We start from the raw sequence: 11,850 nt of genomic DNA on the forward strand, positions 1-11,850 counted from the left end.
GGCTCTGAGGATTCATATGTTCATTAACCCGTCTGTGGCTCTGAGGATTCGTGTGTTCATTAACCCGTCTGTGGCTCTCAGGATTCGTGTGTTCATTAACCCGTCTGTGGCTCTGAGATTCATATGTTCATTAACCCGTCTGTGGCTCTGAGGATTCGTGTGTTCATTAACCCGTCTGTGGCTCTCAGGATTCGTGTGTTCATTAACCCGTCTGTGGCTCCGAGGATTCGTGTGTTCATTAACCCGTCTGTGGCTCTGAGGATTTGTGTGTTCAATAACCCGTCTGTGGCCCTGAGGATTCATGTGTTCAATAACCCGTCTGTGGCTCTGAGGATTCATGTGTTCATTAACCCGTCTGTGGCTCTGAGGATTTGTGTGTTCAATAACCCGTCTGTGGCTCTGAGGATTCATGTGTTCAATAACCCGTCTGTGGCTCTGAGGATTTGTGTGTTCAATAACCCGTCTGTGGCTCTGAGGATTCATGTGTTCAATAACCCGTCTGTGGCTCTGAGGATTCATGTGTTCAATAACCCGTCTGTGGCTCTGAGGATTCATGTGTTCAATAACCCGTCTGTGGCTCTGAGGATTCATGTGTTCAATAACCCGTCTGTGGCTCTGAGGATTCATGTGTTCAGTAACCCGTCTGTGGCTCTGAGGATTCGTGTGTTCAATAACCCGTCTGTGGCTCTGAGGATTCATGTGTTCAATAACCCGTCTGTGGCTCTGAGGATTCGTGTGTTCAATAACCCGTCTGTGGCTCTGAGGATTCGTGTGTTCAATAACTCGTCTGTGGCTCTGAGGATTCATGTGTTCATTAACCCGTCTGTGGCTCTGAGGATTCATGTGTTCATTAACCCGTCTGTGGCTCTGAGGATTCATGTGTTCAGTAACCCGTCTGTGGCTCTGAGGATTCGTGTGTTCATTAACCCGTCTGTGGCTCTGAGGATTCATGTGTTCATTAACCCGTCTGTGGCTCTGAGGATTCGTGTGTTCATTAACCCGTCTGTGGCTCTGAGGATTCATGTGTTCAGTAACCCGTCTGTGGCTCTGAGGATTCATGTGTTCAGTAACCCGTCTGTGGCTCTGAGGATTCGTGTGTTCATTAACCCGTCTGTGGCTCTGAGGATTTGTGTGTTCATTAACCCGTCTGTGGCTCTGAGGATTCGTGTGTTCATTAACCCGTCTGTGGCTCTGAGGATTTGTGTGTTCAATAACCCGTCTGTGGCTCTGAGGATTCGTGTGTTCAATAACCCGTCTGTGGCTCTGAGGATTTGTGTGTTCAATAACCCGTCTGTGGCTCTGAGGATTTGTGTGTTCATTAACCCGTCTGTGGCTCTGAGGATTCGTGTGTTCATTTACCCGTCTGTGGCTCTGAGGATTCATGTGTTCATTAACCCGTCTGTGGCTCTGAGGATTCATATGTTCATTAACCCGTCTGTGGCTCTGAGGATTCGTGTGTTCATTAACCCGTCTGTGGCTCTCAGGATTCGTGTGTTCATTAACCCGTCTGTGCTCTGAGAATTCATATGTTCATTAACCCGTCTGTGGCTCTGAGGATTCGTGTGTTCATTAACCCGTCTGTGGCTCTGAGGATTCGTGTGTTCATTAACCCGTCTGTGGCTCTGAGGATTCAGTGTGTTCATTAACCCGTCTGTGGCTCTGAGGATTTGTGTGTTCAATAACCCGTCTGTGGCCTGAGGATTCATGTGTTCAATAACCCGTCTGTGGCTCTGAGGATTCGTGTGTTCATTAACCCGTCTGTGGCTCTGAGGATTTGTGTGTTCAATAACCCGTCTGTGGCTCTGAGGATTCATGTGTTCAATAACCCGTCTGTGGCTCTGAGGATTTGTGTGTTCAATAACCCGTCTGTGGCTCTGAGGATTTGTGTGTTCAATAACCCGTCTGTGGCTCTGAGGATTTGTGTGTTCAATAACCCGTCTGTGGCTCTGAGGATTCATGTGTTCAATAACCCGTCTGTGGCTCTGAGGATTCATGTGTTCAATAACCCGTCTGTGGCTCTGAAGATTTGTGTGTTCATTAACCCGTCTGTGGCTCTGAGTATTCATGTGTTCATAAACCCATCTGTGGCTCTGAGGATTCATGTGTTCAATAACCCGTCTGTGGCTCTGAGGATTCATGTGTTCATAAACCCGTCTGTGGCTCTGAGGATTCATGTGTTCATTAACCCGTCTGTGGCTCTGAGGATTCATGTGTTCATTAACCCGTCTGTGGCTCTGAGGATTCATGTGTTCAATAACCCGTCTGTGGCTCTGAGGATTCATGTGTTCAATAACCCGTCTGTGGCTCTGAGGATTCATGTGTTCAATAACCCGTCTGTGGCTCTGAGGATTCGTGTGTTCATTAACCCGTCTGTGGCTCTGAGGATTCGTGTGTTCAATAACCCGTCTGTGGCTCTGAGGATTCGTGTGTTCATTAACCCGTCTGTGGCTCTGAGGATTCGTGTGTTCATTAACCCGTCTGTGGCTCTGAGGATTCATGTGTTCATTAACCCGTCTGTGGCTCTGAGGATTTGTGTGTTCATTAACCCGTCTGTGGCTCTGAGGATTCATGTGTTCATTAACCCGTCTGTGGCTCTGAGGATTTGTGTGTTCATTAACCCGTCTGTGGCTCTGAGGATTCATGTGTTCAATAACCCGTCTGTGGCTCTGAGGATTCATGTGTTCATTAACCCGTCTGTGGCTCTGAGGATTCATGTGTTCAATAACCCGTCTGTGGCTCTGAGGATTCATGTGTTCAATAACCCGTCTGTGGCTCTGAGGATTCGTGTGTTCATTAACCCGTCTGTGGCTCTGAGGATTCATGTGTTCAATAACCCGTCTGTGGCTCTGAGGATTCGTGTGTTCATTAACCCGTCTGTGGCTCTGAGGATTTGTGTGTTCATTAACCCGTCTGTGGCTCTGAGGATTCATGTGTTCATTTACCCGTCTGTGGCTCTGAGGATTCGTGTGTTCATTTACCCGTCTGTGGCTCTGAGGATTCATGTGTTCATTAACCCGTCTGTGGCTCTGATGATTCATGTGTTCAATAACCCGTCTGTGGCTCTGAGGATTCATGTGTTCAATAACCCGTCTGTGGCTCTGAGGATTCATGTGTTCAATAACCCGTCTGTGGCTCTGAGGATTCGTGTGTTCATTAACCCGTCTGTGGCTCTGAGGATTTGTGTGTTCATTAACCCGTCTGTGGCTCTGAGGATTCATGTGTTCATTAACCCGTCTGTGGCTCTGAGGATTCTGTGTGTTCAATAACCCGTCTGTGGCTCTGAGGATTCGTGTGTTCATTAACCCGTCTGTGGCTCTGAGGATTCGTGTGTTCATTAACCCGTCTGTGGCTCTGAGGATTCATGTGTTCATTAACCCGTCTGTGGCTCTGAGGATTCATGTGTTCATTAACCCGTCTGTGGCTCTGAGGATTCATGTGTTCATTAACCCGTCTGTGGCTCTGAGGATTCATGTGTTCATTAACCCGTCTGTGGCTCTGAGGATTCATGTGTTCATTAACCCGTCTGTGGCTCTGAGGATTCATGTGTTCATTAACCCGTCTGTGGCTCTGAGGATTTGTGTGTTCATTAACCCGTCTGTGGCTCTGAGGATTCATGTGTTCATTAACCCGTCTGTGGCTCTGAGGATTTGTGTGTTCATTAACCCGTCTGTGGCTCTGAGGATTCATGTGTTCATTAACCCGTCTGTGGCTCTGAGGATTCGTGTGTTCATTAACCCGTCTGTGGCTCTGAGGATTCATGTGTTCAATAACCCGTCTGTGGCTCTGAGGATTCAGTGTGTTCATTAACCCGTCTGTGGCTCTGAGGATTCATGTGTTCAATAACCCGTCTGTGGCTCTGAGGATTCATGTGTTCAATAACCCGTCTGTGGCTCTGAGGATTCGTGTGTTCATTAACCCGTCTGTGGCTCTGAGGATTCATGTGTTCAATAACCCGTCTGTGGCTCTGAGGATTCGTGTGTTCATTAACCCGTCTGTGGCTCTGAGGATTTGTGTGTTCATTAACCCGTCTGTGGCTCTGAGGATTCATGTGTTCATTTACCCGTCTGTGGCTCTGAGGATTCGTGTGTTCATTTACCCGTCTGTGGCTCTGAGGATTCATGTGTTCATTAACCCGTCTGTGGCTCTGATGATTCATGTGTTCAATAACCCGTCTGTGGCTCTGAGGATTCATGTGTTCAATAACCCGTCTGTGGCTCTGAGGATTCATGTGTTCAATAACCAGTCTGTGGCTCTGAGGATTCGTGTGTTCATTAACCCGTCTGTGGCTCTGAGGATTTGTGTGTTCAATAACCCGTCTGTGGCTCTGAGGATTTGTGTGTTCATTAACCCGTCTGTGGCTCTGAGGATTCATGTGTTCAATAACCCGTCTGTGGCTCTGAGGATTTGTGTGTTCAATAACCCGTCTGTGGCTCTGAGGATTCGTGTGTTCATTAACCCGTCTGTGGCTCTGAGGATTCATGTGTTCATTAACCCGTCTGTGGCTCTGAGGATTCATGTGTTCATTAACCCGTCTGTGGCTCTGAGGATTTGTGTGTTCATTAACCCGTCTGTGGCTCTGAGGATTCATGTGTTCATTAACCCGTCTGTGGCTCTGAGGATTCATGTGTTCATTAACCCGTCTGTGGCTCTGAGGATTCATGTGTTCATTAACCCGTCTGTGGCTCTGAGGATTCGTGTGTTCAATAACCCGTCTGTGGCTCTGAGGATTCGTGATGTTACAGGCTTGGCCTGTCCCCTTTTAGTAACGGAAGCCGGGAGGTATGTGTGTGACGTGTGCACCTGGGGGTTGTGGGAAAGAGAACTGTCCGGCTGTGTAATGGCGACGACCGCGGTGAGGCGCACATGTGTAGTGTAGAGAGGGGAAAAGTGTCCAGTTTAGCTCATTATGAACCTGCTTGAAGACATGTTATCACGTTCTGAGTGAGATAAAGCGGCGGGTCTTCCAACGGCACCCAAACGCCTCCTCATCTTTTTGTGAAGGTAAAGATATCCTGGGCGGCTGATTACCGGCCTGACAACCAGCAAGGTCAGACATTCAAAGGCCAGTGAGCATCCCAGCTACGATTCAGGGCCGAGATACTGTCCAAGACTGAAGGAAAGGTAACACTGGGGGCTCGTCCGTGATGGCAACGTTCGTATTTAACGCTAACGCTAATCATGGACTGATGAAGCATGCTAATGTAGCGAGCCCAAAATCAGCTTTAATCCATTCCTGGTGGACATTAAAGAGTGTTGGAGCTAATGTGGACACTTTTAACCGGGCAAATGGTGGATTCGCTGGGTATGGGAATAGCACTAACCCCTTCATAACGAGTGTAGCGGGGTTCTATTTCATACCTGCACAAACACAGGCATAGGCGGAGAAGTAGTGATGTTACTTTATTTTGCCGGTCTCCCAAAGTGAAAAACAACTATTTACACCAAAATGAAAATAGTGGAAAAAGACTGGAAACATAAATAGTTTACCATGTAACAAATATTCACAACCAATGGAGTTCCTCAATAACTCTGACATACAATAACTCTGACCTACAATAACTCTGACCTACAATAACTCTGACCTACAATAACTCTGACCTACAATAACTCTGACATACAATAACTCTGACCTACAATAACTCTGACATACAATAACTCTGACCTACAATAACTCTGACCTACAATAACTCTGACATACAATAACTCTGACCTACAATAACTCTGACATACAATAACTCTGACATACAATAACTCCGACCTACAATAACTCCGACCTACAATAACTCTGACATACAATAACTCTGACCTACAATAACTCTGACCTACAATAACTCTGACCTACAATAACTCTGACCTACAATAACTCTGACATACAATAACTCTGACCTACAATAACTCTGACCTACAATAACTCTGACATACAATAACTCTGACCTACAATAACTCTGACATACAATAACTCTGACCTACAATAACTCTGACATACAATAACTCTGACCTACAATAACTCTGACCTACAATAACTCTGACATACAATAACTCTGTCATACAATAACTCTGTCATACAATAACTCTGACATACAATAACTCCGACCTACAATAACTCCGACCTACAATAACTCCGACCTACAATAACTCTGACCTACAATAACTCTGACCTACAATAACTCTGACATACAATAACTCTGACCTACAATAACTCTGACATACAATAACTCTGACCTACAATAACTCTGACATACAATAACTCTGACCTACAATAACTCTGACCTACAATAACTCTGACATACAATAACTCTGACATACAATAACTCTGACCTACAATAACTCTGACCTACAATAACTCTGACCTACAATAACTCTGACCTACAATAACTCTGACCTACAATAACTCTGACCTACAATAACTCTGACCTACAATAACTCTGACCTACAATAACTCTGACCTACAATAACTCTGACATACAATAACTCTGACCTACAATAACTCTGACATACAATAACTCTGACCTACAATAACTCTGACATACAATAACTCTGACATACAATAACTCTGACATATAATAACTCTGACCTACAATAACTCTGACATACAATAACTCTGACCTACAATAACTCTGACATACAATAACTCTGACATACAATAACTCTGACCTACAATAACTCTGACATACAATAACTCTGACCTACAATAACTCTGACATACAATAACTCTGACATACAATAACTCTGACATACAATAACTCTGACCTACAATAACTCTGACATACAATAACTCTGACATACAATAACTCTGACATACAATAACTCTGACCTACAATAACTCTGACCTACAATAACTCTGACCTACAATAACTCTGACATACAATAACTCTGACATACAATAACTCTGACATACAATAACTCTGACCTACAATAACTCTGACCTACAATAACTCTGACCTACAATAACTCTGACCTACAATAACTCCGACATACAATAACTCTGACATACAATAACTCTGACCTACAATAACTCTGACATACAATAACTCTGACCTACAATAACTCTGACCTACAATAACTCTGACATACAATAACTCTGACATACTCTGACATACAATAACTCCGACATACAATAACTCTGACATACAATAACTCTGACCTACAATAACTCTGACATACAATAACTCTGACCTACAATAACTCTGACATACAATAACTCTGACATACTCTGACATACAATAACTCTGACCTACAATAACTCTGACCTACAATAACTCTGACCTACAATAACTCTGACATACAATAACTCTGACCTACAATAACTCTGACCTACAATAACTCTGACCTACAATAACTCTGACCTACAATAACTCTGACCTACAATAACTCTGACATACAATAACTCTGACCTACAATAACTCTGACCTACAATAACTCTGACCTACAATAACTCTGACCTACAATAACTCTGACCTACAATAACTCTGACCTACAATAACTCTGACCTACAATAACTCTGACCTACAATAACTCTGACATACAATAACTCTGACCTACAATAACTCTGACCTACAATAACTCTGACATACAATAACTCTGACCTACAATAACTCTGACATACAATAACTCTGACCTACAATAACTCTGACCTACAATAACTCTGACCTACAATAACTCTGACATACAATAACTCTGACCTACAATAACTCTGACCTACAATAACTCTGACATACAATAACTCTGACCTACAATAACTCTGACATACAATAACTCTGACCTACAATAACTCTGACATACAATAACTCTGACCTACAATAACTCTGACATACAATAACTCTGACCTACAATAACTCTGACATACAATAACTCTGACCTACAATAACTCTGACATACAATAACTCTGACCTACAATAACTCTGACCTACAATAACTCTGACATACAATAACTCTGACCTACAATAACTCTGACATACAATAACTCTGACATACAATAACTCTCAAAACAACTCTCACTGGGTCTTACAGGTGCTACCTGCTCTGTAGCTTCCCAAGACTGAACCCCGTCCCAGGCCAAAACAGCCCCTTTTAACTGTATAGCCCCTCCCACTGGGCTTAACTTTCTCATACCAACAATAGTTTCATCTCGCAAGCGCGCGAGAATTCACTACCTAAACGGGAGAAATGGTGCGCCCCGTCTTGCCAGCCACTCTTGCCGGAAGAGGAGACGGTGGTGCATATGCCTCCCACACTTCAGGAAATGTCCGTCTAAAATCAGGTTTGTGTAAATGTATGATTAAATGCAACGGGAACGGCCAAGTGTGCACCCATGGTCGCGCTACTAACACCGAGGAGAAAACAGTGATAATAGTGAGGTTTGTCAACCAACATGCAAGAACGGAAGGGAACAGGGAATGTGTGTGAATGTGAACGTGTATGTGTGTGTGTGTGTGTATGCGCTGCCCGCAGCCAGTGGCGATTCTAGAGTCTGTTGGGGCCCCAAGCAAAAATTCCCAGGGGCCCTTCCGACCGGTGTCTTTTACAAATGCTGCTTACGGGCCTTGGCTTGTGCAAATGCTGACACTATGTCCTCCAGATCCACAGACCTTCGCACACTGTGCTCTATTGAAATAAGAGCCAGTCCTGAAAGTCTCTCTTGTGACATGGTTGACCTGAGATAGGTTTTGATTTGTTTTAAAGCTGAGAAACTTCTCTCTCCAGAGGCAACAGTGACTGGAAGAGTTGATGGCAGACGGAAGGCAATGCTGAGATTTCCATAAAGATCCAGAAGCTGTTCCTTGTAAATGTAATCAAGCATCTCTCTTGGGGAGGCAGATACATGATCAGGAAAGGCATAGACAGCAGCCCTGATCTCCAGAACCAAATCCTCAGAATCAATGTCATGTAGTGTGTTTTCCAGTTTCTTGCAGCCGTCTTCAAGTTTGCCACCCTGAATATTTGTTGACATATTTCCTTTGGAGAAGATAAAACCCTAAAGGGCATCAACATCCTCCATTTTTGAAAGTCTTTCATCCAAACGAGTGAGGGCTGTGTCCTCTAGGGGCAGAAGAAACTCTCTGTTAAAGTGCTCATCTGGAGTGGGCTGGTTTCTTCTCGGCCCTCAGACAGGAACTGCCTGGTTGTTTTCCGCTTTCTTTTTTCAGGAAACTTCATATCAATCTCTGGGTTTTCTGCTAGCTCTCTAGCATCAGTCCGAGAGGCAGCAAGTCCATTTCCCCTGAAATTCTCCAGATACACTCTCACTGTGCTTGTTTCTCTTTTAAGTGTTTCAAGAGGAACAGTGGGACTCTGGAGAATCTTGCTGACGTGGTTGATCTGATACAATATGTTGTACCAGATTACAGTGCACATTACAAAACTCCATGTCAGGAGTTGATCCTTAATGCTGGTTGCTGTGGACAATGTCTCTGAGTCCTTCTTCTGCACTGAAAGTTTTTGGAGAGCAGACAAAGCTTGTATGATCTCCGGCAGGTGGTAACGCACCACTTTCACACTGTCAATCCTGGCCTCCCATCTGGTCACTGACAACGATTTTACTGTTAACTGTTTGACATGTTCCTGTAAAACTGCCCAGCGTTGCACAGAGGAGCTAAAAAGATTATACAGTCTCTGGAGAACACCAAAAAAGGAGATGGAGACTACTGAAGATTTTGCAGCATCTGCTACAGCCAGATTAAGAGTGTGACTACTGCATGGGACACACAGTGCCTTCTCATTCATTTGCAATATTCTTGCTTGAACCCCTTGTTTATGTCCCATCATGTTGCTCCCATTATCGTAGGATTGTCCACGGCAATCTGCAATGCTCAAACTGAACTGGTCCAGCTTCTCCAGGAATGTGTCACACAGACCTTTGCCAGTGGTGTCTTGAACATCAACAAATCCTACGAAATGTTCAGAGATAGATGCGCCAACTGATGGCTCGCAGTTCACCACTCTCAAGACAACAGAAAGCTGCTCGGTGTGGCTCATGTCAGGAGTACAGTCCATTATGACAGAAAAGTACTTTGCTTCTTTCCCCTTTTTATCTATCTCATGAATTACTTTGTCTCCAATTAGTGCTATGATTTCCTTTTGGATTTGACTGCTGAGGTAGTGCACCTTTGTTTCCTTGTTTTGGATCCTCCTCAAATGTTCATTCATGATTGGATCAAATTGTGCCATTAATTCCACCTGTGACCAAAATGACCATTATGTGGGTCATATAGCACATTTGTATGCCCTCTCAAGGCGAGGTTCCTTTCAGCTAGGTGGCATATTATGGCAATCACTCTGCGTATGACACCTCTCCAGTGCTGCATCTCAAGATGCATCAAATCCTTGTTGATCTGATCAATGGCTGTTTTAGTTTTGAGCCTCATCTGGAGTTCATGCCAAGTTGTCATACAGGTAATGTGTGTTTTGGAATATTCATGTTCCTTTAGATGTCCAGCCAGATTCCTCCAATTTCTGAAACCTCCTTTTGTAAGTGCATTGTCCTGTTTACCAAAAACTTTGCACGCAAAGCAGAAGACAGAGTCTGTGCTAACTGAATAAAGAAGCCGTGTTCGCTGTATCTTTTCCCCATTTCTCATTACCATTTCGTAGTTTCCTTTGTGAATCTACGTGGATTTTTCTCAGAATTCTGTGGGAACATCTTTGATCTGCTTAGGCCTACTTGTGACTAATGCACACACTTCAGTATGGATGGAACACTGGACTTACGGTTTTCATCGTCAGCATTTGGTAGGGGCACTTCATCTGTGTTTTTTGGGGTCATAAATGTAAGTAAAGATCCTGAGGAGAGATCTGAAAGAGATGTGTACTTGTTCTCCTCGGGCATAGCTTTCATTATTCATTGCTATCATAGCATTCATAGTAGCTAGCTTAACACTAGCTGCTAGTCTGTCTCCCTGTTAGTTCAACAATAACTAACACTAGTCAGTAGTTCAATAACAGGAGTCATGTACTGTTGATGTTATCTTAGATCAGTATCTGCTCCGCTTACCACTGTCTGTCTGTCTGTCTGTCTGTCTGTCTGTCTGTCTGTCTGTCTGTCTGTCTGTCTGTCTGTCTGTCTGTCTGTCTGTCTGTCTGTCTGTCTTTTTCTTCATCATCTTTTTTTCCTTCTTCTTCTCACAACCAGATGGATAGCTCCTCTTCATTTTCCTCCAGCTTAGTTTCCAATTGAATGAACGATGGCATCACACGGGTTAACGTGAAGTGGGATAACTGACCTAGAGTCGTCACCCATTCACTTACGTTCATTTTCGAAACCGGGCGGGAAGTTGGGTTTCTGACTCGGCAAAGCCAATGTCAATCAACATTCCATCCTTACTTACTTTCATAAGGTAACTAGTAGTTGGCTTAACATGCCAGCTCTTGGGGGCCCCCTAGCGGCTCGGGGCCCCAAGCAGTTGCCTGCCTCGCCTGTTCACAAGCTGCGCGTCTGGACGGAGCCGATCCGTCACAACCGGCACGTGGCGCAGCAGACCGCGCAGTCCGTGCCTCCCCACCGGCATCACTTAACCCTTTCATCACCCTGACTAAGCAACGAGCGCTCACTGTAAGTGAGTTTATAAGCCCCTTTGAGCCAACATGTGACTGTTTAATGAACATGGCATCGACCCCATTGAAAGCTGTACATTGTGGGGGAGGACAACACTCGTCTCCGCTAAATAACCCCTTCACTGCCGTGGATTATCACTATTTTTCGCCTTTTATTCCAAGTGATTCAGCCTACGCCCAATGCCACTGTTCACACCTTTGCCCCCACCTGCCACACAGCCTTAGGGAGCACATGCACAGCCCAGCTCAGCCGTGCACTGCAGAGCTGCACCCCAACAGAGCGGGGAGCCTGACTGTGGC

This window comes from Eleginops maclovinus, chromosome 14 (assembly GCF_036324505.1).
Source record: "Eleginops maclovinus isolate JMC-PN-2008 ecotype Puerto Natales chromosome 14, JC_Emac_rtc_rv5, whole genome shotgun sequence".
In the NCBI taxonomy this organism is placed as follows: Eukaryota; Metazoa; Chordata; class Actinopteri; order Perciformes; family Eleginopidae; genus Eleginops; species Eleginops maclovinus.